The sequence below is a fragment of the Rhinoderma darwinii genome, unplaced genomic scaffold (assembly GCF_050947455.1).
Source record: "Rhinoderma darwinii isolate aRhiDar2 unplaced genomic scaffold, aRhiDar2.hap1 Scaffold_556, whole genome shotgun sequence".
NCBI lineage: Eukaryota > Metazoa > Chordata > Amphibia > Anura > Rhinodermatidae > Rhinoderma > Rhinoderma darwinii.
The window spans coordinates 217,143-241,582 of record NW_027464107.1 but is presented as its reverse complement, the minus strand read 5'-3'; the positions used below and the strand labels follow the sequence as shown (position 1 = coordinate 241,582).

Genomic DNA, 24,440 nt, shown 5'->3' with positions numbered 1-24,440 from the left:
TCTGCAACATCGAGTGCACACTAATTTCTACAAAACACCTGCAGGGTTAAAGAGGCTCTGTCACCAGATTATAAGTGCCCTGTCTCCTACATAATCTGATCGACGCTGTAATGTAGATAACAGCAGTGGTTTTTATTTTGAAAAACGATCATTACGATCACATTATGTAGGAGATAGAGCATTTATAATCTGGTGACAGAGCCTCTTTAACATGCTTACTACACCACTAGGTAAATGCATTGAGGGGTGTAGTTTCCAAAATGGGGTCACTTCTGGGGGGGGGGGGGGTTTCCACTGTTTTGGTCCCACAGGCGCCCAGCAAGCAATCCAGCAAAATCTGCACTCCAAATGGTGCTCCTTCCCTTCTGAGCCCTGCCGTGTGTCCAAACAGCAGTTTATGACCACATATGGGGTATTGCTGTACTTGGGAGAAATTGCTTTACAAATGTTGGGTTCTTCTTTTCCTTTATTTGTTGAGAAAATGAGAAATTTTGCGCTAAAGCTACGTCTTATTGAAGAAAAAGGATTGTTTTTATTTTCACTGCCCAATTCGAATAAATTCTATGAAACATCTATGTGGTCAAAATGCTTACTACACCCCTAGAAGAATTACTCAAGCGGTGTGGTTTCCTAAATGGAGTCACTTTTTGGGCGTTTTCATTGTTTTGTCCCCTCAGGGGCTTTGCAAATGTGACATGGCCTCCGCAAACCATTCCTGCTAAATGTGAACTCCAAAAGCCAAATAGCGCTCTTTCCATTCTAAGCCCTGCCGTGTCCAAAAAGCCGTTTACCACATGTGGGGTATTGTTTTACTCAGGAGAAATTGCTTTACAAATTTGTTGGTGCCTTTTCTCTTTTATTCCTTGTGGAAATTAGAAAAAAAATCGCTAAACCTACATTTTCTTTAAAAACTTCCAATAATTTCTGTAAAAAACCTGTGCGGTCAAAATGCTCACTTTACCCCTAGATAATTTCCTTGAGGTGTGTAGTTTCCTAAATGGGGGATTTCCACTGTTTTGGCACCGCAAGAGCCCTTCAAACCTGACATGGTGCTTAAAATATATTGTAATAAAAAGAACGCCCCAAAATCCTCTAGGTGCTCCTTTGCTTCTGTGGCCGGTGCTTCAGTCCAGTAGCACGCTACAGCCACATGTGGGATATTTCCTAAAACTGCAGAACCTGGGCAATAAATATTGAGTTGCATTTCTCTAAGACTTTGTTATAAAGAAAATTGGATTAAAAATTAATTACTGAAAAAAAATATGAAATGTATAAATATCACTTCTACTTTGCTTTAATTCCTGTGAAAAGTCTAAAGGGTTAAGAAATTTTCTAAATGCTGTTTTGAATACTTTGAGGGCTGAAGTTTTTAAAATGGGGTGACTTTTTTGGGGTTTCTAATATATAATGCCCTCAAAGCTGCTTCACAACAGAACTGGCCCCTGTAAAAATAGCCTTTTGACATTTTCTTGAAAATGTGAAATTGCTGCTAAAGTTTTAAGCCTTGTAACGTCCTAGAAAAAAGGATGTTCAAAAAACGATGCCAATCTAAAGTAGACATATGGGGGATTTTAGTTGGCAACAATTTTGTGTTATAACTGACTGTTTTACAAGCAGATACATTAATGTTGCGAAAAATGCTACTTTTGCAATTTTTCGCTAAATTTTGGTGTTTTTGACAATTAAATACTGAACATATCGAGCAAATTTTGGCAGTAACATAAAGTCCAATGTGTCACGAGAAAACAATCTCAATCGCTTGGATAGGTTTAAACATTCCGACGTTACCACATAAAGTGAAACATGTCCGATTTGAAAAATGAGGCTGTGTCAGGAAAGTCCAAAGTGGCTAAAGCGGGAAGTTAATGTTACTAATGTTTTTTTTGTGTATTTTGTTTTTTACAGGTTGTTGGACTACGTCAGATTCAAGGATTTTAGATGACAGCATTTTTATTTTCAATAAATTTAACTAGTGTTGTGTGGCCTTTTAGTTCAATAAAATATATATATTATATTTTTTTTTTTTTACTATTACCACTGCCTTAGTGATGGTGGCAGTCTGATAGATGGCCTCCATTACTAAGGCGGGGCTTAGTGTTAGCCGGTGCAGAGGCTAACACTCTCTCGCCCATTATTGCCCCGGTACCCACCGCCACCAGGGATACTGGGAAGAGCCAGGTACGATCCAGTACCTGACCATCTGAAGTGATGGTCGGGTACTGGGGCGGCCGCAGGCTGGGAATGCCCAAAAACAATGGGCTTTCCCACCCTGCTAATGCAAGATTGTGGTTTTGTCTGGCTGGATATGAAAAAAAAGGTGGGGACCCCCACATCTGTTTTTTTTTTCTTCCAATAAATAATTGCTTTATTAATTATTCTTCATAACGAGCTAGATATTATAAAGCCGCTGCAGCCTAGCATTATCAGGATGGGAAGGACCCTTGTTTTTGGGCTTTCCCAGGGTAATACCAGCCTGCAGCCGCCCCAGTTACCAACCATCACTTAAGATGGTCGGGTACTAGATCGTACCCTGCTCTTTCTGGCACCCCTGGTGTCAGTGGGTATCGGGGTCATAATGGAGAGGGTAATGCTAGCCTCTTCACCAGCTAACACTAAGCCCCGCTGTCAGTCAGACAGCCGTCATTACTAAGTCAGTAGTAATAGTTATAAAAAACACCTACACAGAAAAAACATTTTATTGAAATAAAAGCGCCCCACATAACCATTTCAGTGAAAATAAAAGTGCCGTCATCGAAGTAGTCCTCGAATCTGACGTATTCCAACAACCGAACCTGTAAAATAACACAAAAAAAAGAAGAAAACACATTAGTAATACTAATAACTAAATAAGCAAAACAATTATACTTGCCATCCTGGGTCTGTTGAAATTAAGCAGTGACAGCTCTACGTGATCATTGGTTAGTTTACATCACATGGACCCAGGTTACGTCTGTTCATTGGCCTACTTTTAAAGTAGGACGATGTACTGAGGTAACGGTCAGTTTTTTTTGCTCCAGTTCGAGGGGGGCTGCTTCAGGAGTGATTTTTATTTTTCTAAAGTATAGGGGAAATGGCCCCAGTGTTCATGTGAGGGAGGGGGCAGGGGAGGGATTGTTAATGGGCTAGCACTGAGCTTTTCTTCAAGGGTATGTCGTAGCGTAAACTCTGCAGATTTTACGCAATGGATTTCATTGCAAAAAATCCGCAGTGTAATACAGTAGCTTAGAATGGATGATATTTGAACAAATCTCCACACGCTGCATAAAAAACCCCACTGAAAAACAGGTCATTTGATCTGCGGAGCGTTTTTTCAATCCGCAGCATGTCCATTTATGCTGCGGGATCGCTGGTTTTCTGTCGCAGGTTTTCCCCTATTGAATTCATCTGGCAGGTAAAATCCACAACAATTAACACACGGTGCGATTTTTTTTTTTTGCCGTTAAAGCTGCGTTTTCGGGGGTGTCAGCCCTAAAAGTGCCAATAGCAGCACCAACTCCAATTACGGCCCTGTCTGGAGGGGTATGTGACCACATTTTTCCATCAGCAGCATCCATTGAATAACATTGTGCACCATAAAGGAAACTATCAAGTGCCGTGCACAGCATTATTCAATGGAGGCTTCTTATTTACGGGTCTGGTCACACGCCCCTCCATCAGTGGCCATATTTTGCCATTATACCACTAGCTCAAAAACAAATCTGACTCCATTGCACCTTATAAACATGGAATTAGTTACCATGAGAGGACAGTAGGAAAACGTGGATCCGCAGTTCTCCTCAGTTGCTAGATTACTAATATGTAAGAAGTGGACTGGAACCAAGGGACAGCTTCACTCTGACCATGGAGAGGGGATGACAGACCAGAGAATTGCATTACAGCAGTCATTTGCAGCTGTCGGTGCGTGCTGGCAGTTGTAGTTTCTCAACCGCTAGAGGCGCGGGTTGCCAGCTGCTGGATTAGTCTAACCTGTCATCACTTCTCTCGAAGGTCAAAACGCAAAGGGCACTAGAGTCGGCTCTTTCATTCTAGCCTCCATAGTCTGACAAATCTGAAGTTATAGTATATCTTTCAACTGAATTTGTAATTGAAGACTGGCCTGTACAATTGTGTGCAGCAGCTTGCAAAGGCTTTCCACATAAAACTTATCAGTAATTATTTCCCCCTTAAAGAGGCTCGGTCACCACATTATAAGTGGCCTATCTTCGACATAATGTGATTGGCGCTGTAATGTAGATTATAGCAGTTTTTTTTTTATTTAGAAAAACCATCTATTTTGACCAAGTTATGACCTATTTTAGCTTTATGCTAATGAGTTCCTTAATGCCCAATTGGGTGTGTTTATACTTTTGACCAAGTGGGCGTTGTACAGAGGAGTGCATGACGCTGACCAATCAGTGTCATACACTTCTCTCCATTCATTTACTCTGCACATAGTGATCCTGCGTTGTTCACTATGTGCAGCCACATACACACACATTAACGTTACCGAAGTGTCTTGAGAGTGAATAGACATTGCTACCAGCCAGGACGCGATGTCTATTCACAATCCCGACACTTCGCTAACGTTTGTGTGGGACTTACAGCACAGCAAGCGTAATCTTGCTGTAAATGAATGGAGAGAAGTGTATAATGCTGATTGGTCAGCGTCATACACTTCTCTCCACAACGCATTGGGCATTAAGAAAGTCATTAGCATAAAGCTAAAATAGGTCATAACGTGAAAATCTCTAAATAAAAAACACTGCTGTAATCTACATTACAGCGCCGATCACGTTATGTAGAAGATAGGCCACATAATGTGGTGACAGAGCCTCTTTAAAATAAAAACAAAAAAACTTTGCCTGAGAGAGTGGGGCATAATCATTTTAATTTTCTATGAACCCGTTGTGCTCTGTCCCCTAGTAAGCAGCACTATCCATGATGCTAAATGGTTTTCTTGGAGTGTTCTTAGAAGCTTACGTCTCTTGTTTTCTCTTTTAGCCTCAAGATTTATTGCTGCCTCCTGACACTGGACACCAATTCCTAGAGAAATGTGAAACAACCAGATCTCCGTGCCAGCTTCTACCATGTCGTCGCTAGCCAGAGTTGCTGTCAGATAGTAGGTACATAGTTTAGTTCCTTTAACCCCTTAATGACCGGGCCTGAAAAGACCTTAATGACCAAGCCAGATTTGTTAAATCTGGTATGTCTGACTTGATCAGAGAATAACTCTGCGAAAGTTTTGAATATCCAAGTAATTCTGACATTGTTTTTTCGTCACATGTACTTTATTTTAGTGGTATAAGTAGACTGATACGATTTGCGGAAATTAATTAAAAAATAGAAAAATTTAAGAAATTTTGTAAATATAATTTTTCCCTATTTTTAACTGCAATATGTCACATATGTACATACATACTGTACAATTTTTTTTATTAAATATATATTTCCATCTCTTTACTCTATTTTGGCAGCACTTTTGAAAAAAATTTTTTTAGAAGACTTACAAATTTAGTAATGATTTTATACATTTTGAAGTAGATTGTTTTCCTGCACCAAGCCAGGTTTTCAGAGGCTCATAGGTGTCAGAATGGTCGAAACACCCACAAGTGAAACCATTTTGAAAACTACACCCCTTAAGGTATTTATTAAGGGGTGTTGTAAGTATTTTGCCCCTCAGTTTTTTTGGAAGAATTCATGCCAAGCAGGCGTAAAAAAATATAATTCACTTTTCATAAAAGTATCACTTTGAAGACAGATTTTTATTTTTTTTGTAAAGCGACCATGAGAATGAAGAAACACACCCCAAAATCCATCACCCTGTTTCTTCTGTTTTCAAAAATGCCCACATTGTGACCCTAATGCGTTGCCTGGACACACGGCAGTGCCAGAAAGAAGGGAGCAACCGGAGGCATTCAGGTCTCATATTTTGCTTGAAACTGTTTTAGGCCCTACTGTACATTTGGAGAGGTTTTGAACTACCAGAACGATAGAAACTCCCCATAAATGACCCCATTTTGAAAACTAGACCCCTTAAGGTATTCATCTAGGTGTGTACTAAGTATTTTGACCCCACAGTTTTTGCAGGAATTAATGCAAAGCAGGTGTAAAGAAAATTTTATTTCACTTTCTTTCACAAATGAGTCATTTTAAGGTCAGATTTCTTGTACAGAGGACATGAGAATAAGGAAATGCACCAGAAAATGTATCACCCTGTTTCTCCTGTGTTCAAAAATATCCCCATTGTGGCCCTAATGTGTTTCCTGGACACACGGCAGGACCCAAAAGGAAGGGAGCACCCGGAGGCTTTCAGGGCACACATTTTGCTTGAAAATGGGATGATTCTACTTTTCTAGATTGAGAAATATATGTCCCTAACAGTTTCTACACCATATGACTGTCGTGCTAAGAAAGCAGCTGTCCTGAAATCATGTCAGTCCATAGACATTATGTATATCAACCCGCTCTGATATATAGTAAGTTAGTGGGAAAATGTATTAAACTGTTGGCGGAAAAAGGCAATATATAAAAAAAAAAAGGAGGAAGAATGTATCCAGCTATGTGGAAAACTAGAGCATGTTCACAGGATGAAAGAAAATTTGTAGGGCTGTAATGACTTTATTATTCAAAGTAACTGGTCATACAACGTCTCTTTAGCTCCATCAATCCCTATATAAGGGACGAATGTGCCAAGTGACGCGGTACACCATAATAAGCCCCTGCCCGGCAAGGTAGGAACCGCCATGTGCACAAAACAACCAATCACCTATAGAATATATAAAGGGGCAGTGTCCCACACCGTATGTATAGATACAGTAAAGGACCACTACTCCCCAAATTAATGTCGCTATTTCAAGAAGTATTGTCGGGTGTAAGAGGTCCACCAAAAACCAGAACAAAACTAATAAAGCCCATAGTGTATTGATAAGGAACAGCTCGCTTATTAGAAATCCTCAGAATAAAAAGAAAAAATGATGCCGTATCCCCAGTCAGTAACAGCTATTTATGGCAGGACATAGTCATAACGGAAAAGGAAATAAAGAGCTTTCAGGGCACAATTTTATCTTGAATGAATTTCAGGGCCTTATTCCACTTTCTATAACTGGGTTATATCCCAAAATGACTCAATCTAGAAAAGTATATTTCTATAAGAGGTGTACAGAAAAATCAAATCCTAAATAAATCCTGCATTTTAACTTTTACATCTCACAAAAGGAAATTAGTAATGTGCAACGGTATGATAGATTTCAAAACAGGGACTTATGCATAGACCAGGGTTGGAAGGACAAGCGGACGAATAATATCTTGAGTCGGCGTACATCCTCTGACTCATGGACTACTCTCTGGTCTGCAGATTGAAATAGGAGATCTTCAATCACTTTCTCCTGAAATTCAAAGAATGTCGCCCTGCCCGCTGATTTTTTGTACAGGACAAATGCGTTGTGCATCGCTACCTGGATGAGGTATATTGCCACTTTCTTATACCATGTTCTGGTTTTCATTTTAACCAGATAAGGTTGTAACATCTGGTCGCACAAATCTACCCCACCTATGAATTTGTTATAGCCGATGACACACACAGGCTTTTGTCTATCTGCAGAGGCGTTCTCTATCAGTTGCTGTTGCACTTGTATGGATAGTGCTGATCATGTAAACGTCCTTGCGGTCACTAAATTTTAAAGCCAGCATCTTCTCAATTTGAAAAGTGCATGACTCCCCCTTTCGTAGTTTTTTATCCACAAGTTGACGTGGGAAACCTTTGCGATTCCTGCGTATTGTGACACAGGCTCCGGTGTTGGCACAATGAAGGGCGCTAAACAATGGCACACTGGTATAAAAACTGTCAGTGTATACATGATACCCCTTGTGTAGGAAAGGGCCAATTAAATCCCACACAATCTTACCAGTGGTACCAATATTTGGAGGGCACCTTGGTGGATTAAATTCACTGTCTTTACCCTTGTAGATCTTAAATGCACATGTGTAGACTGTAGTGCTTTCACATAACTTGTAGATCTTTACCCCGTATTTTGCACTTTTTGAGGGTATGAATTGGCGGAATGAGAGACGCCCTTTGAAATTCATTAGCGATTCATCCACTGCTACATTTTGTTCAGGGGTATATGCTCCTGAAAAGGAGGAATTAAGAAAATTTAGCAAAGGCCTTGATTTATACAGCCGGTCACGACTTCTGTCGCTGGAAGGGGGTGCCTGTAGGTTGTCACTAAAGTAGAGAAATCGCATAAGTATTTCATACCTGCTGCGTGACATAATGCCAGAAAAAATGGGGGTGGCTTGATTAGGGCTTGATGCCCAATATGAACTAATAGAGGGTTTTTTTTATAATTCCCATGTTAAGGGTGAGGCCCAGAATTTTTTTATTTCCTTTGCATTTGTGGGATTCCACAACCTGGCATGAGGTGACGAAGGCTTATTTGCAATGTACTGCCTGGCATACAAATTTGTTTCCTGCACAAAATGTTCCAAAACTTGGTCCGTAATAAAAATATTAAAATAATTTAGTGGTGAAAAATTACTGATATTGGTACTTATGGCAGGAGTAGCAATAAAGTCATTTATGGTGGGAGAATTAAACTTGTGGGTTCCCACACTAAATCGGTTTGGTGGGGTTGCGCAATTTCAGGGGCTGCACTTTGAACGGACGTTGTGGCAACTGCACCGTCTCCCATATCACTGCTACTGGGTCTCATATCCGTAGAATCCCTTGAAGCGACACTTTCACTGTCGCTTTCACGTAAAAGCTCAACTTCAGATGCAGAATCCGTATCTGAGCATAGCATCTGATAGGCTTCCTCAACGCTGTATCTTCTGGCAGCCATAATGATAGTCTAAACCGCAAATAATAAATGGAACTAGCGGTTTACATTTTTTTATCAATTAAGAACACTAAAGGAATTAAACGTTTTATTTATTTATTTTTTACGTTTTTTTTTCAAACCTAAACCCTACGCCTAACACAAACCATAAATCCAAGCCCAGAACAGCACCCTACGCCGTCTAACAGCGTACCCTAAAAACAAAGTCGTTTATAGTACGATTCTTAATATATACAGTAAATATACTTATATTATAAAATAGGTTAAAAAAAACCCCACATTTTTGTCAGTGTGTGTGAGGAACAAGTGATTTTGTGTGGGGACACTGACATACTTGTATCTGTTTCTCTCCACAGCTAGAACAGAGTGAGGAGAAGCGGATACATGTTTTTACTTTTATTTTACTGTAGGATTGGATCTCATAGTGATCACAAAAGATCAGGAGCCAATACTATTGGCTCCTGATCACTGCTCTAAGAACAGAGCTGGTAGCAACAGCTCATTCTTAGAGTAGGAGCTGTCATTTAGACACTCCCGGCGGCTCTGTACACAGTAACAGCATGTGACCGCTGCGATTGGCTGTCACAGCGGTCACATGCTGTTACGACGAAATCGGCAGGTCCTGATGGCTGCACTAAGAACCGGATCTGTTACTTAAAGCCGGTTTTTAGTGCAGACTCCACCAGAGTTCCACTAAACCCCCTCTACTACAGCGACGCCAAAAGGCTTCGTTGTAGACGGAGTACATGCACCGCCTGACGTCAAAAGACGGTGGGCGGTCGTTAAGGGGTTAATAAATCTGAATGACTTTGTCATAACCAATGTCCTTGTCCCATAAGCCTCCAACTACATGCTTTCTGTAGAAAGGCTAATCCTAATCCCCATAAATGTTTCTGGCCTTGACTGGGATTACCGTTTCCTGCCTTAGGCCTTTTGACCAGCTAGAATAATGTTCCTGGCTTTGGCTCTTCCTTTCAGGTATTTACATCCTATTTTCCATTCCATAATGCCCTTTGGCGGTTTATAGCATACCGTGTAATCTCATTAGCATTTCTAGGTTAATAGCATACATAATGGCTTTAGAATTCTAAATCATGACTATAATAAACCATAGTAATAAGGTGTTCACCATACAACTACATGGTGAAAATGTCCACCCATCCCTAGTTGCGGCAGGATAGATAGTAGCTACTTGAGCATGATTTGCGCAACTTCTGTCAAAAGGATGAATAAAAACAGACAAGCACCACGTGCTTTTCTGTTTACAAACATCCAAATGGAGTGTCATAATGATGGCGGCTGCGTGAAAACCACGCAGCGGCGCATCATATGATGCTGCCACACGGAGCTGTCAAGTGCCTTTTGCGCAGTCAAGCAGACAAAGAATGGACAGAGGCAGCACTTCCAAAAAAGAGCAAGAGCTATTTATTCACCCATGCGACGTTTCAGTCGAACTGGACTTTTTTCAAGCATAAAAACACACATCAAGTCATAAGTATATAAAGGCTTGCAAAGCCCAATTGAAATTAAACAGTGATTAAGACAAAATCCAATATAAAATTGATGATACAAAAACAAAATACAATATTAAAGATAAATATGAATGCCAGTGTACATGTGAATATACAAAGTGATAAATAAGGGACTGGTACAGAAAAAAGACAGTCCTAGGTACATTAAAGTGTTAATGACATAATGACTCGCCCAGATGTATGTAATAAAAACATTCAAAGTTGTCAATAGCAGAAATCCGAAAAAAGTGCTCGTTCCTCTAGCTCTCCGCTGTCCAGTATGTGTACAAATGTATTGCACACCTGTGTAATGAGACTATCATTACTGCTTGCAATGCATAGCGAGATCCCGCGAGATCGCGGGTGGCTATTCATGCGCATTCGATAGCACGGCAGCCATCTTGGCCAGAATTTACTATCTTAATTTCGCGCATGCGCAGTATGAATTCCAGTTCGCGGCGGCCATTTTACAACCTGGAAGAACGTATCACGTCCAGGAACGTAACTAGAATGGAACAGGTCCGAAAATGTTTCAAACAGAGGATTTTATCAGCAATAAACATTTACTATGGGATTAATAATATGGCCATATATTGTTAGTTACATATATTTAATAGGTATACATCCGGATAAATAGTCCAAAGATATTAGAATAGGGGAGTTAATCAGCAGCAACACCCATTGTATAAAATAAGTGCTTATACTGTATTATGTTATTATATATATATGCAATAAATATGTATCCATCTAAATGTATAAGTATTAGAGGCATAACGCCTCAAAATATGAAATAAACAATGTAATAATGTCACAATGTGTGTACACATGTAGATACTCCCCTAAATATACTATAAGCCCACTACCGTAGTAGCTATCCCTGGAAAGATGTCAAAAAATGTCATATTATACTGCCCCCTTTGTTGAAGCAAAAAAACGGACCAAGTTGACCAGATGTGAATGGCCGCATATAGATGATGAAAACAGTTCTATAAGGACTCCAAAACCCAGAGGAAAGAATCCAGCCCAATGTCTGAATCTGAAAAAAAAAATGACAAAAATTTAGAAAATTTATGGATATATTAATAAAAACAAAATTTATTATTTTATATTGCAATGACAATGTCGTCATATTGAATGTGTTCACAGATACATATATAGTAGTAGACGACAGTGAAAGACCATGCATGGCACAACAGAGAGAAAACACAATCACTGTACCCATTTAGTTGAGAACCACCCCAACTTTAAAATCAACATTCAACCCCCTTGGATGTAAACAATCTAATCTATGAATCCACTCCAGTTCTTTACGTTTTAATTTAGCAATTCTATCGCCGCCCCTCCTATGTAGGGGCACATGGTCAACGATCCAAAATCTGAGCGCTGACCCTGTGTCCCGCTGAAGAAAAGTGTGCTGGGACTGGAAGATCTAGTTTGTTGGTTTTAATAGTGGATCTATGCTTATTAATACGCAAGCGGCATTCCTGTGTGGTTTCACCCACGTATAGCAATTTACATGGACACTGTAGTACATATACAACGAATGTTGATGCACAAGTTAAAAATTTTTTAATATGGAATGTTTTCCCATTCGTCGGGTGTCTAAATCTATTGCCCTTCACCATGATGTTGCAATTCACGCAATTCAAACATGGGAAGCATCCCAATTTTTTGGGGGCCAAAGTTAATTGGCGACTCAATTGCAAAGACCCCACATCTGCGTGTACCAGTTGATCCCTAAGATTTTTTTGACGCCTAAAAGCCATCAGGGGGATTGCTAAATTCGGGAACCTCACCCGATAAATTACTGAGGATATGCCATTCCTTACGTATAATATTAGAGATCCTATAGCTAATGTCACAAAAAGTTGAGACAAATGCTACTCTGTTTGGTGTATTTTTACTTTGTGATGTCAATAACTGATCCCTAGCGACAGATTCAACCCTATCTCTCTGTTTGCGTAGGAGTGTTCGGGGATATTTACGTTGGGCGAATTTCTCACCCATGTCATCCAAACGTGATGTAAGATGTTGGGGTTCTGTCACAATACGTTTGACCCTCAACATCTGACTGAAAGGTAAAGATTCTATCATCCGTCGGGGGTGCTGACTATCAAATCGCAACAAACTGTTGCGATCTGTGGTTTTATGATATAGATCAGTGACTAGTTTATAATCAACCCTATATACCATAGTATCCAAAAAATTCAAATGTGTGGTAAAGAACTCCATTGTGAATTTAATGTCCTCATCAATAGAGTTGAGGATCTCAAAAAATTCCTCTAGCTGTGACCCAGTGCCGGTCCAAATAACAAACACATCATCTATGTATCGCCACCACCTCAGTACATGCCTGAAGTGGTGGGACACATAGACGTGACGCTCTTCAAGGGCCGCCATGAACATGTTGGCGTAAGTGGGAGCCACATTCGAGCCTATGGCTGTTCCTCTTTTTTAAATGTAGAAGGAATCAACGAACAGAAAATAATTCTCTAAGTATTAATTCCAACAGATCCATGAGGAATAATGTACCAGCTTCAGAGTATTCAGACGTGTCCAAGGCTTCCCTCACTACATTAAGTCCTCTATCGTGATTGATGGACGTATAGAGACTGCAAACGTCAAAAGACGCTAAAATGATGTCTCCAGTCAAAGTTACTTGTGTTAATTTGACCAGAAAATCTGTGGTGTCTTGAATATAAGATGTTGCAGAAATGGCAAAATCTGTTTTATCAAGAAATACTGCTATAGGATTAAAAATGGAGTCCCTCCCAGACACAATAGGGCGTCCCGGCGGTCTATGTAAACATTTATGTATCTTGGGGAGGCAGTATATCACAGGGGTAACTGGATGTGTGACAACAAGAAAATCAAATAAATCTTTATCAATGAAGAATACAAGTAATCTTGTGCTGGATTCTAAACTTGGGATCCCCAGACACTTTGGCATAAACATTAGTATCGTCGACTTGACTACTAATTTCCTCAAGATATAGCGATGTATCCATGACGACCAAGGCTCCCCCTTTGTCGGCTGGCTTGATCGTCAGGGATGCATCACCAGCCAAAACCGCGTTTTTTGCGTGCGCGAAAGGCACCCGCTCGTGTGAAGCCTTAGTGTTTTTCTTTCTTGTAGGCATGAAGTTGTTTCTATCTACTGTGGACCTCCGAAGTAACCAACAACCACCCAACTTTGCCATCCATGTGCTAGTCATTCAACAAGACAGGGCAGGAAGCCAACATAAGATGGTATGTGTAACTTTTTCATTATTTTCCCACTTTACATTGTACCCAACACAAGAGGCACAAAATGGCAAACCTTCGCTGGTCTCAATAACTCCCTTCTCTCTGTTAAAACTAAAAAAATATTGATTCATAATCCCCCCGTTATGAATCAAATCTTAGTGTTATTGGGGGAAGGGATTGTCGGCATTGGTGATTTTGTTTGTTTTCTTAATCTTTGGGTTTTATTAACCCCTATCCGCACCAGGACGTTACTGTCCGTCCTCGCGGGAGGATACTTCCCGCACGAGGACGTACAGTTACTGAGTTAATCCCGGTGCACACTGTCGGCGACAGTGTGCTCCGGGAACCGGGAGGTCAGCTGTCGCCGACAGCTGACACTCCCCTCTTGCCGGCCAGCGGTCTTTTGCTGCTGATTTCGGCGCATTAACCCCTTAAATTCGGAGATCGGGTGCAATCGCCGAATTTTAGGTGTTTCTAACATATCGGCAGACCCCCGTCCGAAATCGCGGGGTCTGCCGATAGTTAGGCAAACGGAAGCCAAACAATGGCTTCCGGGTCTGCCATGGACGGAAGCCAATCAGGACCAACCTTCGGCTGGTCCTGATAGGCTTCCTGTCAGAGTGACAGGAAGTCACTGTGTCGTTCCCGATGCATCGGGAACTTGGAGACAGCTGACACTCTCCAGTGTTGCTGATCAGCGGCTCATCGCCGCTGATTTCGGCAATTAACCCGTTACATGCGGGGCTCGATTGCGATCTCCGCATGTAGCGGGTTTGTAGCGCATCAGCAGCCCCCATGCAATCGTGGGGGCTTCTGATGCTTGTGATGGCACCCGGGGGCCAGACAACGGCCCCCAGGTCTGCCATGTGTCAGCCTATGAGGATCAGCCTCTGCTGATCCTCGTAGAGCAACTGTCAGAGTGACTGTGACGTCACACTGACAGTTGGAATACGTTACACTACCTAGGTAGTGTGATGTATTCTAGCAGCGATCAGAGCTGCAGGTCAAAAAAAGAAAGTGTAAAAAGTAAAAAAAAGTAAATAAAAATGTTTTATAAAAGTGTAAAAATAAAAGGTTTTGTTTTCCTATAATAAGTCATTTATTATAGGGAATAAATGAAAACGTTAAAAAGTACACATTTGGTATCGCCGCGTTCGTAACGACCCAATCTATGAAACTATAATGTTAATTTTTCGCACGGTGAGCGCCGCAAACAAAATAAACGGAAAACTGTTAGCATCGCTATTTTTTGGTCACCACCCCTCCCAAGATATAGAATAAAAAGTGATCAAAAAGTCGCATTTACCCCAAAATGGTACCAATAAAAACTACAACCCGTCCCGCAAAAAACAAGACCTCCCACAGCTTTTTTGACGAAAAAATAAAGTTACGGCTCAGAATAGCGTGTCCCAGAAAATAAATAATTTTATAGAAAGGTAATTTTATTGTGCAAACGCTGCAAAACTTAAAAAAAACTATACACATATGGTACCGGCGTAATCGTACCGGCTGGCAGAATAAATTGAAACGTAATTTATTGCGCACGGTGAACGCTGTAATAAAGAATTTAAAGCGCCAAAAATCGCTGTTTTTTGTTCACTTAGCTCTAAAAAAGATCCTGAGGGGCCAAAATTCTCACTATACCCCTAGAAAAATTCCTTGAGGGGTGTAGATTCCAAAATGGGGTCACTTTTGGGGGGTTTCCACTGTTTTGGTCCCTCCGGGGCGTTGCATACCCGACATGGCACTGAAAACCAATCCAGCAAAATCTGCGCTCCAAAATCCAAAAGGCGCTCCCTCCCTTCTGAGCCCTGCTGTGGGTCCAAACATCAGTTTACGACCACATATGGGGTATTGCCGTAATCGGGAGAAATTGCTTTACAAATTTTGGGGTGCTTTTTCTCCTTTATTCCTTGTAAAAATGAAAAAATTCCATGTTTCCACAGAAAAATAGGTGATTTTCATCTTCACAAACTAATTCCACTAAATTCTGCAAAAAAACTGGGGTCAAAATGCAAACTATACCCCTAGAAAAATGCCTTGAGGGGTGTAGTTTCCAAAATGGGGTCACTTTTTGGGGGTTTCGACTGTTTTGGTACCACAAGACCTCCTCAAACCTGACATGGTGCCTAAAATATATTCCTAAAAAAAGGAGGCCCCAAAATCCACTAGGTGCTCCTTTGCTTCTGCGGCCTGTGTTTCAGTCCATTAGGACACTAGGGCCACATGTTAGATATTTCTAAAATCTGCAGAATCTGGGCAATAAATATTGAGTTGCGTTTCTCTGGTAAAACCTGTGTTACAGATTTTTTTTTATTACAAATGAATTTCGGCAAAAAAGATGAAATTTGTAAATTTCACCTCTACTTTGCCTTAATTCCTGTGAAACACCTAAAGGGTTAAAATACTTTCTGAATGTGGTTTTGAATACCTTGCGGGGTGCAGTTTTCAAAATGGGGGGATTTATGGGGACTTTCTAATATTTAAGGCCCACAAAGCCGCTTCAGAACTGAACTGGTCCCTGAAAAAATAGCCTTTTGAAATTTTATTGAAAATATGATAAATTGCTGCTTAAGTTCTAAGCCTCGTAACGTCCTAGAAAAATAAAAGTACGTGAAAAAAAATGATGCAAACATAAAGTAGACATATGGGGGCTGTTAACTAGTAACTATTTTGTGTGGTATTACTATCTGTTTCACAAGCAAATAGATTTAAATTTAAAATGATAATTCGTACACATTGTTGCTAAAATTTGAAGTTTTTCAAAAATAAATATTGAATTTATCAACCACATTTTTTCACGAACATAAAGTACAATATGTCACGAGAAAACAATCTCAGAATTGCTTGGATAGGTAAAAGCATTCCGGAGTTATTACCACAAAGTGACACATGTCAGATTTGAAAAAATCATCTGTGTCCACAAGGCCAAAACAGGCTGTGTCCTAAAGGGGTTAATAGTAGGACGACTTATGTTCTACTCAAAGTAGTTTACTTTTCACCTTTTCTGGTTGGTGGTAGACTGCTGTTTAAAGAGGCTCTGTCACCAGATTTTGCAACCCCTATCTGCTATTGCAGCAGATAGGCACTGCAATGTAGATTACAGTAACGTTTTTATTTTTAAAAAACGAGCATTTTTGGCCAAGTTATGACCATTTTTGTAGTTATGCAAATGAGGCTTGCAAAAGTCCAAGTGGGTGTGTTCAAAAGTAAGTCCAATTGGGCATGTATTATGTGCGTACATCGGGGCGTTTTTAATACTTTTACTAGCTGGGCGTTCTGATAAGTATCATCCACTTCTCTTCAGAACGCTCAGCTTCTGCCAGATCACGCTGTGACGTCACTCACAGGTCCTGCATCGTGTCAGACGAGCGAGGACCCATCGGCACCAGAGGCTTCAGTTGATTCTGCAGCAGCATCGGCGTTAGCAGGTAAGTCGATGTAAGTCGATGCAGGACCTGTGAGTGACGTCACGGCGTGATCTGGCAGAAGCTGGGCGTTCTGAAGAGAAGTGGATGATACTTACCAGAACGCCCAGCTAGTAAAAGTATTAAAAACGCCCCGATGTACGCACATAATACACGCCCACTTGGACTTTTACTTTTAAACACGCCCACTTGGACTTTTGCAAGCCTCATTTGCATAAATACAAAAATGGTCATAACTTGGCCAAAAATGCTCGTTTTTTATAAATAAAAACGTTACTGTAATCTACATTGCAGCGCCTATCTGCTGCAATAGCAGATAGGGGTTCCAAAATCTGGTGACAGAGCCTCTTTAAACAGCAGTCTACCACCAACCAGAAAAGGTGAAAAGTAAACTAGGTGTTTCACAGGAATTAAAGCAAAGTAAAGGTGACATTTACAAATTTCTAATACATTTTTTCTGTACCACAGAAGGTTTTACCCAAGAAATGCAACTCAATATTTATTGCCCAGATTCTGCAGTTTTTAGAAATATCCCACATGTGGCCCTAGTGCGGTAATGGACTGAAACACAGGCTTCAGAAGCAAAGGAGCACCTAGTGGATTTTGGGGCCTCCTTTTTTTTAGAATATATTTTAGGCACCATGTTAGGTTTGAAGAGGTCTTGTGGTGCCAAAACAGTGGAAACCCCCCAAGTGACCCCATTTTGGAAACTATACCCCTCAAGGAATTTATCTATGGGTATAGTTAGGATTTTGAACCCACAGTTTTTTTGCAAAATGTATTTGAATTAGTATGTGAAGATGAAAATCTGCTTTTTTTTGTGAAAAAACGTAGACATTTTTAATTTTTGCAAGGAATAAAGTAGAAAAAACACCACCAACATATGTAAAGCAATTTCTTCCGATTTATAGCAATACCCCATATGTGGTAATAAACTGCTGTTTGGACCCACAGCAGGCCTCCGAAGAGAAGGAGCACCATTTGGATTTCTGATTTTGCTGGAATAGTTTTCAGTGCCGTGTCGCGTTTGCAATTCACTGGAGGGATGAAAACCGTGGAAACCCCCCAATAGTGACCCCATTTTGGAAACTACACCCCTCAAGGAATTTTTCTAGGGGTAAAGTTAGCATTTTGCCACCACAGTTGTTTTGCTGAATTCATTGGAATTAGTCTGTAAAGATAAAAATCTTCTTTTTTTCTGTAAGAACTTAGACATTTTTAATTTTTACAAGGAATAAAGGAGAAAAAGCACACATTTGTAAAGCAATTTCTCCTGATTACGTAAATACCCCATATGTGGTAATAAACTGCTGTTTGGACCCACACCGGGGCTTAGAAGAGAAGGAGCGCTATTTGACTTTTGGAGCTCAAGTTTAGCTGAAATAGTTTTTGGGTGCCATGTCGAATTTGCAAAGCCACTGAGACCAAAACAGAGAAACTAACTACACCACTTAAGGAATCTATCTAGGGGTATAGTGAGCATTTAGGCCCCACGTCTTTTGCAGAATTTATTAGAATTAGGCCGTGAAAATTTGTAAAGCAATTTCTCCCGAGTATGGCTGTATCCCACGTGTGGTCATAAATGTTTTTTCATTCGAAAGTAATTAACCCTTTCCGAACTGATCCATGTTTTGCTTTTTCTTTTTCGTTTTTCTTCCCTGCTTTCCGAGAGCCACAACTTTTTTGAGTTTTCAGTCAATAGTGGTGTGATGGCTTATTTTTTGCAGGACGAGCTGTAGTTTTTATTGGTACAATTTTTTGGTACATAAGACTTTTTGAGCACTTTTTATTACGTTTTTTTGGTAGAGCGAAGGTGACCAAAAAACTGATTTTGCCGTTTAAAATTCTTTATTTTTCACGGCGTTCACCGTGCGAGTTAAATAATGGTATATTGTAATAGCTTGGACTTTTACGGACGCAGCGATACCAATTTTGTGTATTTTTTTTACATTAATTTAGAGAAAAAATTTGAAAGGTTTCTTTTTGGACTTTAAATATTTATTTAATTTTTTCGACTAATAACTATTTAATTTTGTTTTTACACATTTTATTAGTCCCCCTAGCAGACTTGAACCAGCAATCGTTAGATCACTGGTAGAATACACTGCAATACTAATGTATTGCAGTATATTGTCATTTTTACATGATCCTGTAACAGCGTGTTCGCTGTTTCAGTCCGTTAGTCCCGAGTATCAGCTGTAATACACAGCTGACACCCGCAGTGTATGGCGCGGGCTCAGTGCGTGGGATGATCCATACATCACCCCCCACACCACGACATGCTATTAAGTCATGGTGCGCGAAGGGTTTAATGCACAGCGGATGGTGCAGAGTGAAAATTTAAATTTTCCACTGATGTGCAATTTTAGTGCACTATATGTTGTGCCCAGTTTGTGCCACAAATACCTCATAAAATTTTAACCGCTTTCTCCCGGGTATAGCTATGCCATATCTGTGGACGTAAACGGCTGTTTGGGCACGCTGTAGGGCTCGGAAGGGAGGGATGCCATTTGGCTTTTGGAGCGCAGATTTTGCTTGGTAGTAGCTCTGGCGCCTTGCTGATATTTCAGTTTATAATGTGGGGGCATATGTAGGCTGGGCAGAGTACATAAGGGGCATAATAAGAGGGTATAATAATGCGGTAAATAAATAATCCACAGATATGTGGCTTTTGTGTCACTTATATATGGCGCCTGATCTTATTCGCTTTTGGAACACTGCACATTTTGCATCGCCATATTTTGGGAGCCAGAACTTTTTTTTATTTTTTCAGCACCCGAGCCGTGTGAGGGCTTATTCTTTGCGGGACAATCTGTAGATTTCATTGGTACCATTTTGGGGTACATGCCATTTTTTCTTTTTCACTTTTTATTCCATTTTTCGGCAAGCCAGGTGACCAAAAACCATCAATTCTGACAATGATTTTTATTTATTTTTTACAGTGTTCACCCTGGGCTATAAATGACCATTATATTTTATTCTGCGGGTCGGTACGATTACAGCGATACCATATGTATATCGTTTTTTTTATGTTTTGCAGCCTTTGCGCAATAAAATAACTTAATTAGAAAATAATAAAAAAAAAATTGTCACCGTATTCGGAGAGCCATAAGTTTTTTTTATTTTTCAGTTAAAGCTGTTTAAGGGCTTTTTTTTGCGGGACGGGTTGTAGCTTGTATCTGTACTATTTTGGCGTACATGCGACTTTTTGATTACTTTTTATTGTATATTTTGCGAGGGGCGGTGACCAAAAAAGTGATTCTGGCATTGGTTTTCGTTTATTTTTTTTGCGGTGTTCACCGTGCGGGAAAAATAATATTATAGTTTTATAGTTGGGGTCGTTACGAACGCGGTGATACTAAATATGTGTACTTTTTTTTTACGTGTTCGTTTTTCTTTAATAAAAGACTTATTATAGGAAAAAAAGCAGTTCTTGTTTATATCCCTCAACTTTTATTTTTACACTTTTTAAAAAAAATATTTTTCTTTTTTTCTTTTTCTTTTTTCACTTGTCCCACTAGGGGACACTTAAACTTGCAGCTCTGATCGCTGCTGGAATACATTACACTACAAACGTAGTGTAATGCATTCCAACTGTCATTGTGACGTAACAGTCACTGACAGGAAGCCTAGGAGGACTAGCAGAGGCTGGTCTTCACAGGTTTCATTACATGGCAGCCCGGAAGCCATTGTCTGGCGTCGGGTTGCCATGGGTACCATCGCCAGCCCCTGTGATTTCTGACTAATAGACATCCCATCACACCTGTCTTCTATGTTCTACCTAAAATCCACAAAAGACTTGATAAACCCCCAGGCCGGCCAATAGTTGCATCCACTGATTCTATCTTTTCACCTATCTCCAAATTTTTAGAAAAAATACTTACACCTCTGGTCAGGAAAACTAAATCTTATCTGCTAGACACTACAGATTTTCTTACACATATCAGAAGACTAGATAAAGTATCCACGGAGACCATTCTGGTAACATTAGATGTCTGCAGCCTATATACATCGATCGAACACACGAAGGGCACAAGAGCAGTACACGAAATACTAACTAACACGAATACACATCCGGACGTCACAAACCTCTGTGACGACCTGCTCAATCTTGTACTGACAACTTCTTCCTCTTCGAGGACCAATTTTACATACAGTTACTAGGCATGGCAATGGGCTCTAATGTTGCCCCCCCCCCCATACGCCAATTGCTACATGGCCCATCTGGAAGAACATTACATTTATCCTAATAATCTCTTCAGACAACACGCCATAGTGTGGAAAAGGTATATAGATGACATCTTTTGCATCTGGGAAGGCACAACCACTAGCCTTCTCAATTTCACGACATATCTGAACAGCGTCTGGCCAGAGTTACAATTTACTCTGAGCCATGACATGTACAGAATCAATTTCCTCGACACAACCATCATAAAGGATGCACATGGCAAGCTCAGCAGTGATCTTTACACCAAGGAGACAGACAATAATGGCCTCTTGCACTACTCCAGCTGCCATCCTCTGGCAACCAGAAATTCTCTACCGAGATCACAGTACACACGGGTAAACCGGATTGTAGACAACCCATCACTGTTGAAAAAGAGAACTGAGACCATGACTAAAATTTTTTTAGATAGAGGCTATCCCAGTAGAGTCCTAGAGTCAGCCCAAAGACCGAGTGTTCCCCACACCGGGGCCAAACCTAAACGCATCCCTTTCGTACATGTCTATCATCCATGTACATATAAGATCCATCACGTCATCAGGAAGTATTGGTCCCTACTACAAGAAGCCTATCCACAAATTACTGAATTTAAATACACCTCCTTACCCTGTTTGAAAAAAACTAAAAATCTAAAAGACAAAATTGTTAGAGCAGATATTGGATCATCCCGTAAAATATCTAGTCAGACATTCCTGAGCACACCAAAGAGGGGTACCTTCTGCTGCAGAAGCTGTCTCCAATGTTCCCATATTATTAAAGGGGATAAAATTCACCATCCATCATCCGGTCAGAGCATTCCTATTAAAGAATACTTTGACTGTAACACCAACTACGTGGTCTACATGATCAAATGTCCCTGTGGATTAGCCTACGTAGGTGAGACCACGCAACGGATCAAAGACAGAATCAGCCAACACAAGTCCAATATTAGATGCGGCAAATTATTACTTCCCATCCCTGCACACTTTGCCCATCATAAACACAATATTTCCCAACTCATGTTCCAAGTCATTGAACATGTTCCAGCACATAAAAGAGGGGGCGACAGGATCAATCTACTGAAACGCAGAGGCATACTGGATACACAAACTCCAGACACTAGAACCAAGGGGTCTGAATAGGGAGTACGAGATCAGCAGCTTCCTATAAACAGTGTTAGAAAACCTGACGTTCCACCACCTATTAGCTAGTTAAGATGTTCTATCTCAACTGTAACTCGACTTGTCCATCTCAACGTGTCACCCTTTCTGATTCTATGTATATATCTTATTGTCCATGTATAAATGTATTATACAGTTATTCTATAATTGACATTAACGCAACGTGCATCTGTTTTATCCCAGACTCGATGATTCCCTTTGAGCCTGCTTGTACTAGAAGGGATCCTCATTCCAACTACCTACGCATCATCTCTATTGACACGGTATCCTTTTACAATAGTTTGTACTAGAGCCAACCAGTTCATCATCTACCCAATACCGAAAATTGCACTATCTGTCTAAAACTGTACTACCAGACAGATACACAAGCTGGCGCCAGAGTACAATTTAACATTACTCTGCCGAATACCTCGTAAATTCGAGTCAGTTATGTCTAAGAAGACCCCCACCTAATAGTGCCTTTACTATCTAGTCCACGACATGGCTTTTGAGATCTCCAGGGTGCCCAACTAGGATGTAGCGATCTCTCTCTCCCCCCATTTCAGACATCCATCCACACTGGGCATGCGCATGGTGAAACGCACGGCCATCTTGTCCGATGCGTTCCACCCAACTAGACACGCCCCCCGCTCACAGCACTCATAACCAGGAAGTGACCAGGGAGTATCAGTGCCCATGAAGAGCGGTAAGCCGCCAAGCACGATTCTTAGCAGCGCTACTACACATTCTATATCGTTCCAGTCCCCAGTACGGCTCAGGTAAGGAACTTATCATCAGAGTGTATGGAGGTGCTTTCCCTCCACTGTATAAAAACTCCCCCTTTCTTGGGACGTATATAACTTTGCTTATATAACTTTGCCTGTACAGCTAGTCCTTGTCTGTTTGTGATACCTAAACTGCATGCCTTGAACCTGTTTCTGTGATGGTTTAAAGTCCACGTTGTGTATGATTTATAAAATGTACCTCCGTAATGGTCTTTGAAAGGGGTCACCTCCTGGTGAGACGTTCAATGACGGTACCCATGATTACGATCATGGGCTCCTTAAAGACATATGCACCCATTACTTTTACTATTGCCAATCCACTACAATAAGCTCTTGTCTACCACCCTGGTATAGCCTCATTTATGCCTTAACTAGTGACTTAGATCATCGACGTATGGTATTCTACCTACCCTATATACTCATGAAATTATACGTACCTGAATATATACGAGTACCTAGAACATCAGCTATCTCCCTGCAGTCATCTGGCGCTCCCCCTGGTGTGGTGTATGTACCTGGGATATCTACAACTGTTTCCTCCCATTGTTTTTAATCTTCATGTCAATTTCATTCATAGCCTTGTTGTAAGGAATAACTATGTTAAGATTGACCCAGTTATATATTCTATACTACATCTAATAGATATATATATATATATATATATATATATATATATATGACATATTATGTGATGTTATGATGTGAATTATGTGACATCTCTCAACTCATGTCATGCTTTAATTATATGTACATATTTTTCCAGTGCCCGACGAAGGTCCTACGACCGAAACGTCGACGCCGCACATATAGCCTCTGGCATCTATTCTGAGAATCTAAATAAATATAATTTTTGAAACACAAGCAAGGCGTGCCGACTACAATTCTTAACCTACATCCGGGTTGGGACCCTACCTCAAGCACCCTAGGATGCCGATGCTATCTGAACACAACCATAGATGTGGTATGCTTAGATACAGGGCCCAGCAGACAGGATCACACACCGTTTAGCCATTTTTAGTATGTGTTCGTTAAACGGCTATAACTTTAATTTGTCAGGCTAGCGATGCGGTTTTTGATATATTTTTTCGTAGACAATGCAGGTTTTTTTTAATAATTTTTTTGCTGTTTTATAATTTCTAGGCTTAACTGGCGAGCACTTCGCACATTAGGACGAGCATACTCGTCCTGTGTGACAGCCGTCTGTGCGCACGATCGAGAGCGGGGCAACGGCTGTAATACAGACACGGCCCCGCTCTGACAGCGGAGAGGAGAGAAACATCTTCTCTCCGC

General features: G+C 40.6%; 1 long non-coding RNA gene across 2 annotated transcripts; it reads left to right on the top strand.

Annotated features, from left to right (window-relative positions):
* Window positions 1-4,984: 4,984 nt before the first annotated feature.
* On the top strand, window positions 4,985-24,011 carry LOC142723839 (uncharacterized). Of its 2 annotated transcripts, none has more exons than XR_012875705.1 (4): window positions 4,985-5,098; window positions 13,464-13,576; window positions 22,570-22,649; window positions 23,534-24,011. It is a non-coding gene; the product is annotated as an uncharacterized LOC142723839 (long non-coding RNA). The 2 variants fall into 2 exon arrangements; XR_012875706.1 differs by having other exon boundaries at window positions 4,985-5,102.
* The last annotated feature ends 429 nt before the right edge of the window (window positions 24,012-24,440 follow it).